The 22,688-nt window shown below is 39.8% G+C and overlaps 1 protein-coding gene across 1 annotated transcript in view; it reads left to right on the top strand.

Moving 5' to 3' along the window:
• The window catches only part of PLCXD2 (phosphatidylinositol specific phospholipase C X domain containing 2), a 50,994-nt gene that overhangs the window by 14,509 nt on the left and 13,797 nt on the right, over positions 1-22,688 (top strand). The window lies entirely within an intron of this gene.

Raw genomic sequence — 22,688 nt, 5'->3', positions numbered from 1 at the left:
AATCTGCTTTAGGGACCTGAAAAAGGGAGGTTACTTCCAGGCAGAGGTTAAGGAGAAGCTGCACCACACCAGGAGGACAGCTGGGAGTGGCTTGGGAGGGATGGGTAGGGTTTCCATATGGGGAGGACGGACATTCCAGACAAAGGGAACCAAATGAATAGAATTCAATATGGGGGAGCAAGGGCACCGTTAGGGAACAGAACAGGGCTGCCATGGCTCACTGTCGAAGTGACAGGACAAAGAAATGGCAAAGGACTGGAGAGAGACTTCAGCCAGATTGAAGGAAGTTTTCAGCGAGGTGCTGAACACTTCATGCTTCATCTTGTAGACAATAGGGAGGCAGTGACAATTTAGGGTCCAAAGAAAACCCTGAAAGAAAATATGCTGTCTCTTTGCACAACTCCAGCCTTTAAACATGCTTTTTCCTCTACCACCACCCTGTCCCCCAAGCCCCCATATTTTACTAGGACAATTACAATTCATCATGCAAGAAACAGCTCAGGTACGACTTCTGTGCACACCTCCATCATGGGACACATTATGCCATTAGGACTGTCCACCTGTCTTTCCACTGTACACAGCTGTGTTTGTTATCTCTATCCTCGGTGACTGTATACTGCTTTGGAATAAGTAGCTATGGGGAAAAGGGGGGAGTGAAAGAGAGAGAAATGGAATCTTGAAATATCTGCAAAGAATTTAAGCACAAAGAGCTGACATTTCTAGTTAATTTAAGGAGAAACTAGGACACACGGAGAGAAAGTAATACTGCCTAGAGTGAGACAAAATCATATAGCTGCATTGCAGTCTTCTCAAGGTGTCTCAAGGCTTTAAAAATGATAACAAAAATAATAATAGTGTCTGAAGAGGAGGAGCTTACTTATATAGCACTTACAGAGCACTTACTAGGATGCCCTGATCAGTGTGGCTCTGTTGGACATCGTCCTGTGCACTGAAGGGTCACCGGTTCAATCCCTGGTCAGAGCTCATACCCAGGTAACAGGTTCAGTCCCCAGTGGGGGCATGTACAGGAGGCAATCAATCGATGTTTCTCTCCTCCACTACTCCTTCTCCCTTCCTCTCTCTCTAAAATCAATAAAATAAAAGTGTCATCGGGTGAGGATTAAAAAAAATTATGAAGCATTTACTAGGTGCCTGATAATTGCTCTACTTGATTTATGTAAATCCATTTAATCTTTAAACCCAGTAAGGTAAGTGCTTTTATTATCTCCATTTTACAGATGAAGAAATCGAGGTATTTGGAGGTGGAGCAAATTGCAACAAAAATCCTGATAAAAGTCTAGAACTGTAAAAACCAGGTCTTGCCAAATTCACTTAATTACATTTAAATTTTAATAATTTTATAAAGTTGAAGATTAACCCACTGTTGTCCTGTAACTTTAATTCCTTTTGTTGGTTACAATAAAGAGTAGTTTTCTTTTTTCAAAGGCAGCTGTTTCCATGCCAGGACTGTAACACCTGGACACTCATCGGGGGGTGTGTTTGCAGGACTGCCTGCTAACCTGTCCTGACTGAACAAGCCACTTTTTTTTCTTTTCCAATACCAGATATTTAGGAGGCTTTTTATTGACTCAGAACAAAAGCAGCCCAGTGGTTTAAGTGGTCTGTGTATTAATCACCCTACGAGGCTCCAACAGAGAAAAAAATCTTTTTGCCTCTATAGGGACAGGGCAGGTGGGTAAGCGTGTCGGCACACTCGTCTTCCCGGGCACGTGTGTTTCCATTCAATTTCCCCGCTGGGCATAATGTACAGATTACCTTTGAACCCACCATTTTGTGTAATTTAGACTTCCACTTGTTGGATTTTCCCTCCTCCTTTATTTCTTTGCTCTTTTGGAGCACCTGGCTTAGTTCTTCATTTACAAGAAAGAGGAAAAACCCTTCTTGTCCTTGAGGGATTTAGCCGAGGAACTCCCCTGGATCCCTGCCCTTCCGTCGTTTGTTCAATGAATCTTCAAATCACCCTGCCCCACAAAAAATCTCAACCACGCCAGGTGACTATGAAGTTTTTTTCAAGGTCCCCACAATAAATTTTATAAAATTGTCCCATAAAGTACTAAATCCTTATGAAGGTGAGAACCTGAATCTCCATGACGGGAAAGCATTATCTCCAGCAAGTTCACAAAATTCTCAGATGAGCCAAAAATCAATTAATACCACCTTCAGGCTGGGGAATGATTTGCTTTTTGCAAATATGATGAATTAAATCTATACTCAGATTTTCTGCTTAGGTATAGTAAGTATAAAAGAAACATCTTATTTCTTTGTAGTGGTTAATAACCCTTGTTGAAATAGGGTCATAAATCCCTTTAACTAGCTGTTAATAAGTTGGAATAATCGATTCTTAAGATAAAAGAGCTCCTAAGGCTCATTTACCCACCTTCAAATTTGCAGGTGGAGAAACTGAGCTCCAGGAGGAATTTATAAGCTCCTACAAGTAATCAGAGCAGAACCACCGCTCTGAGCTGCAGAAATGCAAAAGGAAATGTTTCCTCAACTGAAAGGAGGGTAGAGTGCCCTCATGTGTCCCTGTGTGGGAATTCTTCATGTCTACAGAATTTAAAATCACTTTCATCTCTCCATCAATCTTCCAGCATTTGGAGTGTTTTTGGCATTTAGCTCTGTAAACAAACCCTGTGGTCACCGTGTTATCGGAAATAAATGCACAATGTATTTGACTTGTTTAATCAGTAAGGATATGGAGACAATAATAGAGTATGTTTGTGTGGATTCGGGCCTGACAGACCTAGGTTTCTGTACCAGGTGGCCACTTGCAATCATTGTAACTCTGAAGTAGTTGCAAAACCAGTCTGAACCTCAGTTTCCTCATCTGTAAAATGTAGGTAATAACTGTCTCGCAGGATTGTGTCAGACATCAAATGAAATTCTGTAAATAAAGTGCCCAGCCTGGCATTTGGTGCGTAATTAACAGTCAATAAATTGAGGTTGTTACTAGTTATTTTCAGACAGGAAACCCCGACGAGGGCTCACCAGCAAGTTCATGATGAAGGAGCTGGGGTGTAAAGACCAGAGAGGTAAGCAGTGTGTCGTTGGGACGCTGTTAGGTCTCGGTGAGGAGGTTTCCATGAGCTCTGGGGCAGAGGGGAATTAGAAAAATTTTAAAGAAATATGTATTGAATATGTGATTCTGACAAAACAAGTTCTTCCTTCAAGTGGGGAAATTGAAATGGAGCTAGGGCAAATGGCTTTCCCACAGAGGGCGTCTCTTTCACAAGTAACACCTGATCGCTGGCACTGGGGTCCAGCAGTCAAGGAAAAAACCTCTGCTAAGAAACAAAATGTTTGAAAACTGCATCCTATTTATGGCACTCATCCACTTCTGTTAATAGTCTTTATTTGGTGAGAGGGTAACCACCAAAGAACAGAGTTGAAAAACAATAGCTGCATGAATTCATCCTTTGATTATAATTTTCTTTAACTCTTTATTTATTTTATGAAACAAGCTCTCTCAACTTAAGTGTTCAGCAGAATTGCAGTAAATCAAGTCCCTTTGCCCGGGCGAACTTTCAAAGGTTCTCTCCTCCCCCTACTCATCCTCACAGCCATCTCAGATGTGCGAGGAGGGAGATATCATTGTGTACAATACAAAGGAGACTTGACCTTTAAATGTCAGTGAAAGTCTAGAGTCTGGCAATTCTGTCTGCATCTTCCACTAGCTTATTGGAAAATTGAGGGAAGTAGCCCAATACTGTGCAACCAAGGAAGGGGGAGGGGTGAGAGGCGCACATCACCTATGCCTTTTTCTTTTTTGTTTTTATGTAACCAGGGAAAGGACAGGAGAGATCTGGTTGGACTGTTGTCTAGGTACTTATTCTGGACACCACAGTCACTGGGAGGTTTGTGTAGATTATCGGATTGCAAAAGCAGAGAAAAAGCTGCGCAGTTTGCAAGCCTCACTGTCGGGGTCACTCGCCCTTTCTGGCAGTCTTTGTGTTACCTTTAAATAAGGCACGTGCGGCACATAAGGCCCAGGTATTTGTTATTTATGGAAAGTTCGTGGTCAGTGCGGTGAAGGAACAGTCGAGCCTCAATCGCAGTAGGGCCACACCATGCAGCTCGGGCCACAGGGCTTGGCCATTGTACGAGGCTGCATCCAACACTGTTCAAGGCTGTCTGGTCAGTGTGGAGCTTAAACTGGACTTTCTCGGTGGCCATAACTCCCAACTAATGAAAAGATATTCACTGCCTAAACTCAGAAGTCTCCTGTTTGTGCCGATGAACAGGACATTTTCTGGCTGCTGTAGTTAACCTTTATGATGTTGTGAAACACTCTTCTTGGTGTTTGTCTCATCTTCTGCTTTATGCTTTTGTCCCTCTATATATCTTTTTTCTCCTTAGAATGGCCCTACAAAACCTATATATCTTGCTTATTGATGCTTATATTGCTAACCCTTGTGGTAGAGTTACAATTCCAGCATACCAAGAAACAGGTTTTACATAAAGAGATAATTTATGAGTCCATCTCCATCAGAGAGAAGGCCCCTCTTGTACCTTTTCACATTCTCCCTCTTTATGTAGTACCACCCCACCCCCAGCTAGGTCTGCCCAGCCTTCAGACTCTGGTCGGGGCACTGGTGAGGAGAGACAAGGAGGTGGAAGAGAGCCCCTGGTGTGATGGGGCCTGAAAACAGGGTTGGACCCAGACAGGTTAATATTATGGCCTCCATTCAAACTGCCACTTTAAAAATATTTATGCATGATGTAGAGAGAATTACAGAAGTGAATTTGAACTGCACCTTTGACAAAATCCCCGTTTGTTTTGCCTCCTCTCCCAGGTCTCTCCTCAGCCCTGCAGGCCCTGTGATTCCCGCTTTCTTTCCTCTTCCAACTCTCCACCTCTCTCCCTTTCATCGGAAGAGCAGTTTGAGTCTGTCCAAGCTCCGCTGTCTAAACTTGCACACCCCCACCCACTGCCAATACTGCTTCAAGTATGTCAAAAGCCATTAATGCCAAAATGAATATTTCAGTTGTGCTTAGCAAACAAAAGATACCACAGTTACAAGGATTCCCTCTGCTTAGAGGATAGTGTGGACTAAAAATGACTTTTTTTTTCTTCTTATCACATGTTTATATACAAGATAAAGAGTTTACTATGTGTGTTCAAGAGACCTTTTTTTTTTTCTATCCTGCCTGTTTTGTAAGGAGTCACTGGTGAAAGCCGGCGTCAGCTGGCACCAAACTTGCAGTTTAGCCCAACAATGCTGTAACGTCTCTTGTAAACTGGCTCCTCAGCTGCTGGGGCCCTCAGCATGGCTATCCCTGGGAGCCCACAGTCCAAGCTGGCTGGCACGAGTCAGGAAGCCAAGGAGAAAGAGGAGCTGATGAGGGTCCCCACAGAAAGTGAGAGCTGGAGTATGGGATCTGGAGTCCAGGGAGGTGTCGCTGAATATTCCTTGTCACTGTCTGAGTCTAAGAGTGGACAGTGGTGCTGAGGAAATAAGCATCTCCTAAATGCCTCTTCTTTCAGAAACTTGGCCTTGCTGATAAGCCCGCTATGCATATTTAGACACTTTTTTGTGTGTCATTTCTAAAATTAAGTAATAGTCTCTCCAAACCTTAGAAAAATATCCACTTTTTAAAGTTTTATTGAATTTATTGGGGTAACATTGGTTAATACATTTATATAGGTTTCAGGTGTACAATTCTATAATACATCATCTGTATATTATATTGTGTGTTCAGCACCCAAAGTCAAGAGTCGAGTCTCATTTCCCTCTGGAATCACCATACTGTTGTCTGTATCTATGAGTCTGTTTCTATTTTGTTTGTTTCTTTATTTTGTTTATTTGATTCCACATATGTGAAAGCATACGTTATTTGTCTTTCTCTGACTGGTTTATTTCACTTAGCATATTACTCTCCAGGTCATTCATGCTGTTGCAAAAGTGAGCTTTCCTTTTTTTTTTTTTTTTTTTGTGGCCAAGTAGAATTCCATTGTGTATACATACCACAGCTTTTTTATTCCCTCATCTACTAATGGACACTTGACTGCTTCCAAATCTTGGCTTTTATAAATAATGATACAGTGAACATAGGGGTGCATATATTATTTCGAATCAGTGTTTCAGATTTATTTGGATATATTTCCAGAAATGGAATCACTGGGTCATAGGCAGTTCCATTTTTAACTTTTTGAGGAACCCCCCATACTGTTTCCCACAGTGGTTGCACTAATCTGCATTCCCACCAACAATGCGCGAGGATTCCCATTTCTCTACATCCTCACCAGCACTTGTTGTTTGTTTATTGATTATAGCTGTTTTGAGAGGTGTGTGGTGATACCTCACTGTGGTTTTAATTTGTATTTCTCTAATGATTAGTGATACTGAGCATTTTTTCATATGTCTATTGGTCATCTGAATGTCCTTCTTGGAGAAGTATCTATTCAGGTCCTCTGCCCATTTTTTAATTGGATTGTTTGGGTTTTTTTTAAATTATTAATTAATTTTTGTTCCAGATGTTTCTCCTTTTTCCCCCACTGATTCCCCCCGCCCCCTCCCTCCCTGCCCTATCCCCAGCTTTGTTGTCCATGTCCATTGTTCATGCATACATGCATATAAGTTCTGTGGTTTATCTCTCCCCCACCATCCCCTCTTCTGGGGATTGTCAGTCTGTACCCCATTTCCACGTCTCTGGGACCACCCCATTCCTCAGACTGTCATGTTCATTATATTCCACAAATAAGTGAGATCATATGATACTTGTCTTTCTCTGTTTGGCTTGTTTCACTTAGGATGATACTTTCCAGGTCCCTCCATGTAGTCTCGAAGGATAAGAGATCTGTCTTTCTTACAGCTGCATAGTACTCCATTGTGTATATGTACCACTGCTTTTTTATCTATTCGTCTACTGATGGACACTTAGGCTGTTTCCAGATCTTAACTATTGTAAATAGTGCTGCTACAAACATGGGGGTACATATATTCTTTCTGATTGGTGTTTCAGGCTTCTTAGGGTATATTCCTAGAAGTGGGATTACTGGGTCAAATGGAAGTTCAATTTTTAATTTTTTGAGGTAACACCTTATTGTTTTCCATAGTGGCTGCAGCCGTGTGCTAGAGTCTGTTTGGGTTTTTTTGGTGTTGAATTTTATAAGTTCTTTATAAATTGTGAATATTAACCTTTTATCAGATGTGTCACTGGCAAATATATATGTTCTCCCAGTCAATGGGTTGTTCATTTTGTTGATGGTTTCCTTTGCTGTGCAAAAACTTTTTAGTTTGATATAGTTCCTTTTGTTTTTGTTTTGTTTTTTCTTTTGTTTCCATTGCCCGAGAAGACATATCAGAAAAAAATATTGCTGCAAGAAATGACGGACATTTTACTGCCTATGTTTTCTTCTAGGATTTTTATGGTTTTGAGTTTTACATTTAACTCTTTAATCAATTTTGACTTTTTGTTGTGTATGATATAAGAAGGTGATCTAATTTCATTTTTTGCAATTATCCATCCAATTTTCCCAACATCATTTATTGAAGAGACTGTTTACCCCATTGTATGTTTTTGCCTCCTTTGTCAAATATTAATTGACTATAAAGGCATGGGTTTATTTCTAGGCATTCTGTGCTGTTCCATTGATCTATATACATCTGTTTTTATTCTAGTACTATGCTGTTTTGGTTACTATGGCCTTGTATACTACTTTGATATCAGGTAGCATGATTTCTCTGACTTTGTTCTTCTTTCTGAAGATTGCTATGGCTATTTGGGGTCTTTTGAGGTTCCATATAAGTTTTTGGAATATTGATTGGTATCGTGATAGGAATTGCATTGAATCTATAAATTGCTTTGGGTAGTATGAACATTTTAATGATGTTAATTTATCCTATCCATAAACATGATAGATACTTCCATTTATTTGTATCTTTTTCAGTTTCTTTCTTCAGTTTCTTGTAGTTTTCTGAGTACAGGTATTTTACATCTTTGGTTGAATTTATTCCAAGGTCATTTTTTTATGCATTTGTAAATGAGATTTTTTTTCAGTTTTTCTTGCTGATACTTCATTATTGCTGTATAGAAATGCAACTGCTTTCTGGATATTTATTGTGTATCCTCTACTGAATTATTTTATCAGTTCTGGTAGTTTTTTGGTGGAATTTTTAAGTTCTCTATGTACAGTATCATGTCATCTGCAAATAATGATAGTTTTACTTTTTCCTTTCTAATTGGATAACTTTTAGTTCTTCTTCTTATCTAAATGCTGTGGCTAGGACTTACAGTACTATGTTGAATAAGAGCAGTGAAAGTGTGCATCCCTGTCTTGTTTTGGATCTGAAGGGAAACACTTTTAGTTTTTGCCAGTTGAGTATGATGTTGACTGTGGGTTAGTCATATATGGCCTTTATTATGTTGAGGTATGTTCCCTCTATTCCCACTTTGCTGAGACTTTTTATCATAAATGGGTGCTGGATTTCATTAACTGCTCTTTTTCATCTATTGATATGATCATGTGATTTTTATCCTTCATTTTATTTATGTGATATATCACTTTTATTGATTTGCATTTATTGTCCCAACCTTGCATGGCCTGAACAAAGCCCGCTTGATCATGGTTTATGATCTTTTAAATGTATTGCTGGATCTGGGTTACTATTATATTTTTGAAGATTTTAGCATCTATGTTCATCAGGTGTATTGGCCTATAATTTTTTTCTGTTTAGTGTCCTTATCTGGTTTTGGAATTAGGATAATGTTGGCCTCATAAAATGAGCTTGTGAGTCTTCCCTGATTAGGGCAAATACAGGAAACAACCAATGAATGCATAAATAAGTGGAACAACTAACTGATGTTTCTCTCTCTCTTTCTTTATCCTCTCTCTCTCATCAATAACTTTTTAAAAAGAAGATTGTATATTCCTATAAAGTTATCTATTTTTTCATATTGTCCTATTTGTTGGTATATAGTTTTTAAAAATATATTCTTATAACCCTTTGTATTTCTATGCTTTCAGTCGTTACTTCTCTTTCAGTTTTTATTTTATTCATTTGGGTTCTCTCTTTCTTTTTCTAGATGAGTCTGGTTAAAGGTTGTTCAATCTTGTTTATCTTTTCAAAGAACCAGCTCTTGGATTCATCAGTCTTTTGTATTTTTCCTTTTTTAGACTATTTCATTTATGCTCCAATTGTTATTATTTCCTTCCTTCTACTCACTTTGGGCTTTGTTTGTTGTTCTGATTCTAGTTGCTTTAAGTGTAAAGTTAGATTGTTTATTTGCGATTTTTCTTGTTTATTGAGGTAGGCCTGTAATGCTGTGAGTTTCCCTCTTAGGACTGCTTTTACTTTGTCCCATAGATTTGGGGTTGTTTTGTTCTCATTTGCATTTGTCTCATGGTATATTTTGATTTCCTTTTTGGTCTCATTCATTCATGCATTGTTTAGTAATACATTATTTAACCTCCATGTGTTTGTGTGTTTTTTAGTTATTTTCTTGTAATTCATTTCTAGTTTCATACTGTTGTGGATGGAGAAGATATTTCACATAATTTCAATCTAATTAAATGTACTGAGACTTGTTTTGTGTCTTAACACATGGTCTATCTTAAAAATGTTTCATGTACACTTGAAAAGAATGTATTTGCCTCCAATTTTGAGTGAAATGCTTCTAAGGTATCAATTAAATCTGATCTAGTGTATCATTTAAAGCCACAGTTTCCTTGTTGATTTTCTGTCTGGAAGATCTATTCATTGATGTTAATGAGGTGTTAAAATCCCAAAAGATGGCTATTAGTGTGGATTTCTTTCTTTATGTCCATCAAGATTTGCTTTATATATTTAGGTGTTTCTGTCTTGGGTGGATAAATGTTTACAAGAGTTATATCCTCTTTTTGGATTGATCCCTTTAGCATTGTGTAGTGTCCTTTGTATCTTACTATAGCTGTTACTTTAAAGTCTATTTTGTCTGATATAAATTTTGTTACCCCAGCTTTTTTTCTTTTCATTTTTAGTTGGAAATATCTTTTTCCATCCCTTTACTTTTAGTCTGTGTGTCTTTCATTCTGAGATGGGTCTCTTCTAGATAGCATATATATGGGTCTTGTTTTTTTTTATCCCTTCTGCTACCCTATATATTTTGATTGGAGCATTTAAATTGTTTACATTTAAAGTGGTTATTGATAGGTATTTATTTATTGTCATTTTATTTTTTATAACTCTGTTCCTTTGGTGTTTTGGGTTTTTTTCTCCTTCTTCTTAAAGAAGACACTTTAACATTTCTTGTAATACTGGTTGTGTGGTAATGAACTCTTTAACTTTTTTTTTGTCTAGGAAGTTCTTTATTTCTCCTTCAATTTTAAATGATAGTTTTGCTGTAGGTCATTGTTTTTCATCACTTTGAATATTTCATGCCAATCCTTTTTGAAATGTTCTGTTGAGAAATCAGCTGACAGTCTTTTGGGACCGTTCTTGTAGGTAACTAACTGCCTTTCTCTTGCTGCTTTAAAGATTCTCTCTTTGTCCTTACCTTTGCCATTTTAATTATGATGTGTCTTAGTATGGACATCTTTGGGTTCATCCTGTTCAGGACTCACTGTGCTTCCCGAACTTGTGTGTGTGTGTGTTTTTCTTTCAACACGTTAGGGAGGTTTTTAGTCATTTTTTTCTTCAAACAGGTTCTCAATCCCTTGCTTTTCTCTTCTCCTTCTGATTCCCCTATGATGCAGATATTGGTAAGCTTTATGTTTTCCCAAGGTCCCTTAAACTATCATCATTTATTAAAATCCCTTTTTCTTTTTGCTGCTCTGATTGGGTGTCTGCTACCTTGTCTTCCAAATCACTGATTCAATCTTGCTTCAACAACCTACTTTTATTCTTTCTAGTGTATTCTCCATTTCAGATATTGTATTCTTTTTTTCTGACTAATTTTTTTTTTTTTTTTAATATCTAACTGGCTCTTTATTTTTTTTTTAATTAATTTTTTTCGTTACAGATGTTTCTACTTTTTCCCCACTGATTCCCCCCCCCATCCCAAGTTTTGTTGTCCATGTCCATTGTTCATGCATACATGCATATAAGTTCTGTGGTTTATCTCTCCCCCACCATCCCCTCTTCTGGGGATTGTCAGTCTGTACCCCATTTCCACGTCTCTGGGACGACCCCATTCCTCAGACTGTTATGTTCATTATATTCCACAAATAAGTGAGATCATATGATACTTGTCTTTCTCTGTTTGGCTTGTTTTCGCTTAGGATGATACTTTCCAGGTCCCACCATGTCGTCTCGAAGGATAAGAGATCTTTCTTTCTTACAGCTGCATAGTACTCCATTGTGTATATGTACCACTGCTTTTTTATCTATTCATCTACTGATAGACACTTGGGCTATTTCCAGATCTTAACTATTGTAAATAGTGCTGCTATGAACATGGGGGTACATATATTCTTTCTAATTGGTGTTTCAGGCTTCTTAGGGTATATTCCTAGATGTGCAATCACTGGGTCAAATGGAAGTTCAATTTTAAATATTTTGAGGTAACACCATATTGTTTTCCATAGTGGCTGCACCAGACTGCATTCCCACCAGCAGTGTACTAGAGTCCCCTTTTCTTCACACCCTCGCCAACACTTGTTGTTTGATGATTTGTTGATGGTGGCCATTCTGACAGGTGTGAGGTGATACCTCATTGTTGTTTAAATTTGCATCTCTCTGATGATTAGTGATGTTGAGCATTTCTTCATATGTCTCTTAGCTATTTGTATGTCCTGTTTGGAAAGGTGTCTATTTAGTTCTTCTGCCCATTTTTTTTTTTTTTTTTATGAATTTTTATTTATTTTTTTGATACAGATATTTTACCTTTTTACCCCATTGGCACCCCCCACCCCACCCCCCCTCCACCCTGTCCCCGGCTTAGTTGTCCATGTCCATTGGTCATGCATACATGCATATAAGTTCTGTGGTTTATCTCTTCCCACCCCCCTACCCCCCATCCCCTCTTCTGAGGGATGTCAGTCTGTGCCCTACTTCCATGTGTCTGGGTCTACTGTATTCCTCAGACTGTTATGTTCATTATATTCCGTATATAAGTGAGATCATGTGGTATTTGTCTTTTTCTGCTTGGCTTCTTTGACTTAGGATAATACTTTCCAGGTCCCTCCATGTCGTTTCAAAGGATAAGAGATCTTTCTTTCTTACAGCTGCGTAGTACTCCATTGTGTATATGTACCACAGCTTTTTTATCCATTCGTCTACTGGTGGACACTTGGGCTGTTTCCAGATTTTAGCTATTGTAAATAGTGCTGCTATGAACATGGGGGTACATATATCCTTCCTGATTGGTGTTTCAGGTATCTTAGGGTATATTCCCAGCAGTGGGATCACTGGGTCAAATGGAAGTTCAATTTTTAATTTTTTGAGGTAGCACCATATTGTTTTCCATAGCGGCTGCACCAGTCTGCATTCCCACCAGCAGTGTATTAGAGTACCCTTTTCTCCACATCCTCGCCAACACTTGTTGTTTGATGATTTGTTGATGGCGGCCATTCTGACAGGTATGAGGTGATACCTCATTGTTGTTTTAATTTGCATCTCTCTGATGATTAGTGATGTTGAGCATTTCTTCAAATGTCTCTTGGCCATTTGTATGTCCTGTTTGGTGAGGTGTCTGTTCAGCTCCTCTGCCCATTTTTTAATTGGGTTCTTTGTCTTCCTTTTGTGGAGTTGTATGAGCACTCTGTATATATTGGAAATTAACCCCTTATCTGATACATCATTGTCTGCCCATTTTTTAATTGGGTTCTTTGTCTTCCTTTTGTTGAGTTGTATGAGCACTCTCTATATATTGGAAATTAACCCCTTATCTGATATGTCATTGGCAATTATGCTCTCCCATACAGTGGGTTGCCTTTCCATTTTGATGATTGTATCTTTTGCTGTGCAGAAGCTTTTGAGTTTGATGTAGTCCTATTACTTATTTTTTTTTTATGGTCTCTGTGTTCTTTTTTATGCTTGTTATCTGTTTGTCGAAGTTCTCACTACATTTTTTGAGCATCCTTATAACCATTTTTTGATCTATGTATCTGGTTAATGGCTTGCCTTCATTTCATTTAGCTATTTTTCTGGAGATTTCTCCTGAGTTTTTATGTTTTTGTGGTTTTTTTTGTTTTCCATTTAGAACATGTTTCTTTGTCTCTCTATTTTGGCTGCCTCTTTGTGTTTGTTTCTATATATTAGGTAGATCTGCTATAGCTCCCAGTTGTGGTAGGATGGCCTTATGTAGTAAGTGTCCTGTGGAACTCAGTGGTGCTGTCTCCTTGAACAGCTGATCTGGGTACTCCAGGAATATCCCTTGTGTGGGTTATGTGGCCCCAGTTGTTGTAATTAATTCTTGATTGCTATTGGCCCATTCATGTGTGAGGTCAACTCTCAGGCTAGCTGACTGTGAGCGTCAACCCTGACCATAGCATATGAGCTGCTGTGCAGGTACTGACCACATGAAGCAGAACTCGCCTCAGCAGGTTCTGGTGCCTGCCAAGATCTCCCTTTTGTTATGCTGCTTGTGAAGCTAATTGGATTTTGATTTCCTAGATTCTGCCTACACTTCGGCAGGGTAGGACCACTATGATTGAGAGGGTGGGGCCACCTAAAGCACAGAGCGTGGAGGCAGAGGATCTCCAGTGAGGGGGAAGCACCAGTCAGGTTCATTGTAAAGTATGGGGAATTGGCTTCCACCCCAAAGCTACACCACTAAGTCACTGACAATCCTTGAGTCTGCCCAGGCCTCTACACCCCAGCCTATGCATCTGACTCCTAAGTAGGGCATGAGTTCTGCAGAGTGAGATGACAGGGAGTCCAGAGGGTGGGGCTGTTGCACTCTCTCATGCTGCTACCATAAAGAAGGGAGTGCTGCACCCAAGAAAGATGGCATATGTGGTGTAAGAGTGTGATTCAGCACAGGGATCCTGGGGGCTGTTCTCTCAGCTGTCTCCCCACAGCACAAACCCCAGTTTTTCCTCACATGACTCCAGTCCCTCCACCTACCCTCCACCATGGCCCAGGGTGAGTGCCTGTGAATGAGATTTTTGTGAGTTGGCCCTTTAGAAGAGTGCCTGTGATTCTAGCCAACTCCTGTCTCTTACTGGAAGACGGTATCCTGATGATTTCCATAGCTAGACGTTATGTTTGTGCCTTTTCCAGGCTCTAGTGCTCCAGGCTAGGGGGCCCACATAGAGTCAAAACTCTAAGCTCCTCAAGGAGAACCTTAGCAACTGAGATATCCCTCCAGAATCTCACCCCCCCCCCCCGCCCCCGCCTGTGGGAGTTGGGCCAGACCTTTTCCAGTCTCTGCCCTTCCTACCAGTCTTGATGTGGCTTCTTCTGAAAATTCTTGGTTATAAGACTTCTATTCAGCTAGTCTTCAGTTGACTATTGAAGTTGGTTGTTCTATATTTTAGTTGTCATTCCAGTTTGATCCTCAGAGGAAGTGAGTGTGATATCCATGTGGTCTCCCACCATCGTGGATCTTCAAAAAATATCCAGTTTTTGATCAAATGAAGTTTTGCTATCTAAACAAAACTTAAAAGATTTTTTTTTTTACCTGGAACTTAATAACTGAATCAAAATCTCATGACAGCACAATCACATGGTAGTTTGTTGATGCATCCAGGCAAAAAGGTGGAGACTATTGCATCTTCAGCTGAGCTGCTCTCCCAAGAGGCCTGAGTTATGTGTTAGTGCTGTCAGCTTACCACACCGTTGAGTGAAAATGTCTTTTCAAAAAGCCAAAAGCCTGTGAATAAAATAGGTAAACCCAAGAGGCCTGCAAAGTTTATACATGCAAAGAAATATAGGAAGTGATAAAGAATATTGAGACAGGCGAACTACCACAAACGTGGCCATGTTTGTAGTTCTAAGAACTATGCATTAATATTATTTATGAAAATCAATAGGGTTTTTTGATGGATTGGGATGGCCTTACTGTTTTCTTTTTCTATTTTAAATAATGAATTATGTGTTTTACTCTCCAAATATCTCTATCCAACATACTTTTACCAATAGATTGAAATTATTTTGTGCATTGGATTTTCTTATAAATCACTTGAAGATGTCTACTTCTTTGATGTTAAAAATAAAATAATTAAGAACTTTCTTTTCTATCCTTTCAAATTGTGTAGTCAGTGTATTTATTTGCTCCTAAGTTACTGACATAGGACCAGGCTAGAGGTAATTTATAACTTTACTTTTATTGACAGTTTATATGACCTGTATAATACTATGGTCTGAATTTATTCCTTTTGATGTTGATTCTAGGGGTAACCTAAAATAAGTCACTTAAATTGAAGACTTCATTTTTCCTTGTTAACTACCACTGCAGATACCAGTATAAGTATTTGATGTTTTACATTATTTAAAGATCAGAATTATTTGTTTCTCAGATAGTATCATCCAAGTAGATGATACAGATTTTTTAAATAATTAAATAATATTAATAATAATATGCTTGAGCTCATTCTGTTGGCCAGGGACTCTTCTAAGTGCTTACTTGAGTTGACAAGTCAGATGTCCATTTGGCTACCAGGGAGCTCAATCTAGAGCAATATTCTTAGCCTTTTGTTCTTGATGAACTCACTAATGAGTCTTTTTAGTGAGTTTTATTCTGCTCACCTTCCTAACAATGAAATTGTAATACCACAGATATACTGTATATCTGTTTAGATACCGTGTGTGTGTGTGTGTGTGTGTGTGTGTGTGTGTGTGTGTGTGTGTGCAGGGTGAGGAAAAGTAGGTTTACAGTTGTTTGTATGGAAAATAATACAAGAATAAACCCTGAGTTTCATATCACAACTGTAAACCTACTTTTGCCTCACTGTGCTTGTGTATGTGTGTATAAATGTGTGTGTGTGTGTGTGTGGTTTATATGTAAAAAGAGTCAGTTTTTTTCATCCCCCAAGAACCAATTTGTGCAACCTCATTGAGAATGCATAGCCTTGGGGCACTGATACATTGAATGTTTGAGTGGTTGAGTAAATACAAGGTGGGAGGTGGATTTAAGTGAATGGACTTGAAAGTGGCTAATGGGCTTCAAAGTTAGAAGGGCTCCCCAAAGGCAGAGTAGTACCTAAGGGATGTGGGGAAGAGAGATTGTCTTAAGTATGTGAGGTCAGGTGTTCTTTGACCTGGGGTCATTGTCCCATCCTCCTCAATGCCACCCAGAGATGTGATGAAGTTTCTCTTATTTCTTCATATTTATTCTTCAATTAACTTTTATTTCATTCTTTCTCCATAGCTATAACTATGGTCAACATATAATCTGAAATGCTATTGTATTGTAATGAAATTTATTATTTCAGGGTGTGTAGTTTGAATTCTTTTTGTTTTATTTAGAGACCAGGTTCCTAAGAAGCTTGCTTTAAATTCTATTTAATTGGGTTCAGAAAAAATGGCTACTACTCTAATTTTCAAGAAATGTGTAATGAAAGTGCTTTAACTAAAAACTGCTGTGTGCTCACCTGAGATCTTCTTATCCCCAAATAACAAACCTTAGATAGATAAACAGCAAGCTGGTTGTCCCTGGTCCACACAAAGCCCACTCATTTTCTTCTATCTAGTCTCTTAGATGATCATGTCACCTAACACTTTTTAGAAGGAAATAACTGTAATGTTGAAAAAAATCTTGTTAGCCTTTCCCATTCAAATCTTTTTCCTCATGATGTTGCTGCCAAGATGACTTTATTCTGAACTCTGTAACCCCACGCACACCCAAAGGCCCTAATTAACCTAAATAACCTCACCTAATCACTTACTAGAAGACATGATAAGGAAAGCAAGGCCTCCCAGTATTGTATTCCTCCCCATACATGCAATGGTTATCCAATGGGTCGAAAGGCATGAGTCATTCCTGAAAGAAAAGAAATAATAAAGAAAGCTTCTACCAAGGTGGGAAAGGCAATCCACCAGGTTATTATTTGAAGGTTTGAAAGTTCTGGAAGACAACCAAAGAAGGCGATTCTCAGAAATCAAAGAAGTTGTTGGGAAAGGATAATCCTACACTTACAGCAGTGGTGTCCAGTTGGTGCCCATATCACCCAGAAGCTTTTCAGGTTTTTCATTCTGAGCTCTCAGCCCAGACAGGTTCTGACTCAGTGGATCTGTGGTGGGGTCATGGGTACAAGTGGTTTTTAGAAGCTCCCACAGAGGAGTCTGGAATGTGGTCAAAGTAGAGAATTACTGCTTTAGACTAAAAAGTGCTTTCACACACATTTATCTAGGGTTTGTTTACATACAAAGAGGAAAAAAAGGAAATATTTATAATGCTTGTTGGTTGTATAAGGAAACAGGAAGGACAAGACTAGTAATTGTGCAAATGAAAGGATTGCAGAAGAATATGTTTCCAAAAAATGGAGGGAAAAACCACCTCATCTTTTCAGGGATAAAATTATGGTTGATATCAATACATGGAATGTAAAACATTAAGAAAGAGGTTGTATATCCATATTTCCTTTTCTATGTGAAATAATCTTGAGATGACAACAAAATTCCCTACCCAGGGAAGTCTGAAAACAATCATCTAGTACTTGGTGACTGTTATATCCTCATACCCTGTTGAGTCCACTCTATAAATGAGCAGTATTAGAGAAGAAGAGAAAACATTTGTTATTAGTCAAAAAGTCTGTTAGAACATATGTCAGTATTTCAATGCAGCTTTTGGGGCTGTGCCCATGCCTACATGTACAGACAGACAATGGACCTTGACAGTGATTCTAACAGCTTTCACACAGTTATAATTAATAATTCTGCAGGTAAAAGTGGAAAATAACAACAACCTGGGCGCTCAGATCAGGGTGAAATAGGAGTCAAGTCACAAGGAGGCAGAAGAAAAGGAAGCTGTGATCAGAAAGTGGAATGCTGAGTGTTAAGATTACAGAAGTGGGTGATGACAAAGCTCAGCCTATGATCAGGGTAGTGAGAGGCAGCTACAGTCAACAAAGTAGAGGCTAAGCTGTCACCTCCATGCCTTGTCACCCAGCAAGGTGGAGAGGGACAGCACTTCAGGAAAGAAAGTCTTCCAGACCTTAAGTGTTTAAGATAAGGAGTTTCAGTTCATCACCTTCCTCCCTCTGGCTTCTCACTGACAGGGATGAACAATAACAGCAGTAACAACAGTTCAGGTTACTGAGTGTCAGCTCTGTCCCAAGCACTTTGCATACATGCTAATACTCACAATTTTGCAGTAGGCACTATCGTGCTCATATTACAGATGAGAAAACTGAGAGAGGGGTAAGCAGCTTGTCTGATATGGGTTATAAATGCTGGAGAGAGATGTGGATAGAGTTGGGGTAAGAGAATATTGTGTGGAAGTTATCAGCCGAAGAAAGTGAAGAGTCCTGGAAGAGGCATGCCTATCCATGTATATTGCACACCAACAGATGCCAGGCTTCATGTAGGGCCTGGTAAGAAATGAGTCTAAAGCGCACTGGAGCCACATTGAGGAGAGTCCTAAACACCAGTGTTCAGAGTTTAAACCTGGTTTGGGAGGGAAGCGGGAAGAGGAAAATGACATAATCAGAAGTATCTTCAGATGATTAACTTTTGGATATGAGCAAACTGAGGCTGGGGTGAAAGGACAAAATCGGGGTTCTTTTGGACTTGATCATATGATGGGTATTGAATTTCTGAGTGAGAAGTGGCAATTGAAGATTAAAGGAAGAGACAGGTTTGATGTATGTTGCGGAAGTCAGATGCAAAATGTTGGCAACTGGTTGGAAGCAGAGGGTGAGGAAGAAGGAAGAATTTAAATAGAATCCAAGGCTTTAATCTGAATGGCTGAGTGAATTATTGGCAGAAATTCAGGAGAAGCACTTTGTGGTGGAGCGAGGGACAGCCTGAGTACCTGGACTTTCAAAATGTGTAATTTATTGTGTGAAGAGGTCATCAGGTGGAAGACCACAGCAGGAAGTTGGAAAAAAATTTGGAACTTTGAAGAATCTGGGTTAGGGATGAAGTTTTTGGTGTTGCCTATATAATGGCACTATGGTAGACTTGGGGAGTGGAAGAAAAGGTGGGAAAAGGCAGAATAGAGATCCTTGGAAAACATTTAAATTCAAGGACAAGAAGGAGGACGAGGAGCCAGCAAAGGAGACAGAAAGAGAGTGGTAAGAGAAGGATGGGAACACCTCAAAGTATGCATCATGGAAGACAAGGGACTGGAAGGTTCCCAAAAAGAGCTGACTTAGCAAACACTCAGAGAAACCAGGAAGAATAAAGCCATTTGGAGCTGTTGACTCGAAGGTTATAAGGATCAAAAGAGCAATAGAAGGATAAGGGGTGGCCGTGGATGGGATGAAGGGAGTAGATCTTAGGAGACCATGCAGAAGGACTGGCTTTCAAGAATTTGACAGCAAGGAGGAGAAGACAGTCAGTTGAAGGGGTAAGGCAGGTAAGGGAAGGTGCTTTGCTTTGTTCTTAAGAAAGAGGATGCCACTCAAATCGGTTTTAGATAGAGATAAAGGAGCCAAAGACAGGGAGAGTGAAGATGCACAGGTACAGCTGTGGCAGGAGTCGCAGCAGGAAGACGTCCTAAGCTGTTTTCTGACCTTATAAAACAAACCAGAAATCATGGCGCTGCTACGTCTAACCATCCCCATGCAGCCATTGTCTTGAGAATAAAGGAGACATGAGGGCAGAGGGTTTTCTTTTCCTTTTCTGGGGGAATGCAGAAAGTGAATCCACACATCCTGGGCAGAGAGAAAAGGAGCCCTCACCATGGACATTCTTTAAAGAGTAAAATAACTCGCATTTGGTGTGGGAAAAGAGGAAACTTTGATAAAGAACTTGAGGTGTGAAATACTAGGATTTTCTTTTTATCGCTATCTGCAGATTTCATACCTTGTCAATAGTGTATGTGCAGGAGAGAGGAGGGCATTTTATCATGTTTTTCATAAAAGAAATAGTTAAATAGAGTTAGGTACCAATGTTATGTCACTTGCTCTATATGAGGCAAAAGCTTCCTGGGGAAAAAATAAGTAGAAAGGCAAAAATGTTTGGTAGGGGCAAAGAGCGGTCTGGTTTGACCACCATCGGCCTGGACAGGACAACTGCTGTATAACATGCAGCAGACAGTCTGCTGCCTTGTCCTGTCCTTTCCTGTCAAGGGGAGGGAGGGGAGGCTCTGGACACAGGACGTCAGAAAGGAAGAGGGACTGGGAAAGGGAGCACAGGGAGATGAAGGGTGAGTGTTCGGGGGAATGTGCCGGCCCTCCCTCGTCTGTGGGGTGGGCCGGGTGCCGTGTGGCCGTGTGCATGCAGAGATGGTCCCTGAGGACCCCTCGCTGTCACATTGCTGCACAGTCCTCAGACGGAGAAAAGCACTGGAGGTTGTTAGCACATCTCCCTCTGGAAATGAAACTGGGCTCAGCAGCGACAGTTCCAGAGGGCATTCGTCTGTCCTCCCGTGCTTGGAAAATGGCTGTTTCCTGATACCCGGGGAGAAGGAGGTTCAGGGGTGCCTACACTGCCTTGCACACCCAATCCTGGGCTGCTGGGCTGCTGATGGGATTTAAAGAGAAGAGCGAACTGGCTGTTCACCATGTACATGTAATGTATTCATAATAAACCTCTCAATGAGGAGGCATAAAAGTGTCCTGCTTCTGTGCAGCCAGACGAAGCAGAGCATTAGCCAGTATCCAGCGAGTCTCATTAACAGCAACAACCAATATGGGAAACCTAGCGGGACTTGCTCCACATTTCTAGTAGCGACAGCATTTTTTTTTACCTGAAATATGCTAGTAATTTCTTGCTTGCAAAATTGGTTTTGCCTAATGATTGGTAAATATATTTTTTCTTAATAGTTACTGAATATTCTCCATGTTCTAGAGACTATATAAAAATAAAGCATTGCTTGTCACTTTTTTTTCTTTTGTTACTGAAAAGATAAAATAGTAAATCCATCCCAGAATGATTGATTTTTTCAAGAAAATTAAAATAATAAAACATAAGCAGTATTTTGTAACTTTCTATATTATATATGAAATGCATATGCTGAGATTTAGTAAAATGAATATATAGTGACAATCAACTAGTATGAATTAAGCATTTTAATTCTAATATGGCAGTGGTTAAGAACGAGGTTAGTAGTATCAGGAGGGCATTTTCCTCCTTGACTTGGCTCGCAAAGCACAGCCAACCTGTGCGAGTCCCCAGGACAGAGCCCACGACAGAGCTCACCAAATAGTGAAGGCCGGCACTAGATGAAACCACTGACAAACTGAAAGCTATCTGTTAAAGATAACTTCACCCTAGAAGTAGTTTCCCTCCTCTATAGTTAGAAATGTGTCTGTCATGGTCACTTTGACTTTATAACGATAAGATCATCGGAGGGTCTAAGAGGAAACCTACCCTCCTGTTTTTAAGGCAGACAAAGGAAACATGCATTTGATCATTGAAAAGCAGATTCGACTCATTCAGAGATGAGTTGCAAAGAGGCCATATAACTAACCTGTGTTGAACTTTTCACAGTGTTTATCAGATCTGTCAAGAAATCATTCTTATGGACTTATTTTGTTTTAATTTCATAAAGTATTATTTTTCAAAATATACAGCTGGTGGGACCTGTATTTCATGTGGCTTCACCAGCAGCTGGGGCTCCCCCACCTTTGGTGTTTCTGGTATAAAGTACTTGAGCTCTGTGCTCTGAAATCAGTTTAATAAGTCCCTTACTAAGGCGCTCCCGAAGGGCTGCACTGGCAGGGAACCAGGCTCCTCAGGCTCAGAGGCTACAGCTGGGTGATAAGTTGGTGGCTGGGAACTTCTTACAGAGTTTGTCATATGTTACTTTGTCAAAAAAGACTAGGTTATTGAGCTTGTCCCAAAATTTGCCTTTGGCTTCTTCTTTTTGGCCTTGCCCCAGGTTTGTTCATTGCGTTTTTGTCTTTCTCAGCGACTTTCCAGCATCTTTCTTCTTCTAGTCGTCCTTGGGCAGCAGACAGAAACTCGAACAACAGCTGCTGCCACCGCTGCCTCCATGAGATGTCCCCTGTGGACTCATTTACAATAGTAACATCGTATTTACAGAACCATAAAAATAAGTCAGCATTGTTTTTTGGTTTTTTTATCCTTACCCAAGGACATTTTTGCATTTATCTTCAGATAGAGCAGGAGAGAGGGAGGAAGAGAGAGAAACATTGATGTGAGACAGACACATCGAGTGGCTGCCACCCACACGACCCCAACTGGGGCTGGCGACAAACTGCAACCAAGGTACGTGCCCTTAGCAGGAACCGAACCTGGGACTCTCTGGTTCGTGGGCTGATGCTATAACCACTGAGCAAACCGATCAGGGCAGCATTGTTTTTGTTTTTGTTTTTGTTTTGTTTTGTTTTTTTGATTCTGCCTTTCCTAGAATTTAGATGTTTATCCCAGCATTACTAAGATCAATGCCGAGTTTTTATACCCTCGGATTCAGTGGCTGCATGAATGGACATGCCACCATTCAGCATGCTTCTGGGGGGACACTCAACCACCCACCAGTTTGTCTCTGTTCAGAATATTCTTCAGCAAACATTTGTTTTTCCAAAAGTAGTTTATTTCCTCAAAATAGCTGTCCTGAAATGAAATTACTAGATCAAATGGTATGAATATTGTCAAGCTCCTTTTTCCAAACATATTTCTAAATAGCTTTCCAAAAGGGTATTTATTAATTTGCCTTACACTAGCAATATATGA

The sequence above is a fragment of the Molossus molossus genome, unplaced genomic scaffold, assembly GCF_014108415.1.
Source record: "Molossus molossus isolate mMolMol1 unplaced genomic scaffold, mMolMol1.p scaffold_m16_p_5, whole genome shotgun sequence".
NCBI lineage: Eukaryota > Metazoa > Chordata > Mammalia > Chiroptera > Molossidae > Molossus > Molossus molossus.
The sequence above is the reverse complement of the archived record's forward strand: the minus strand, read 5'-3'. Positions and strand labels throughout refer to the sequence as shown.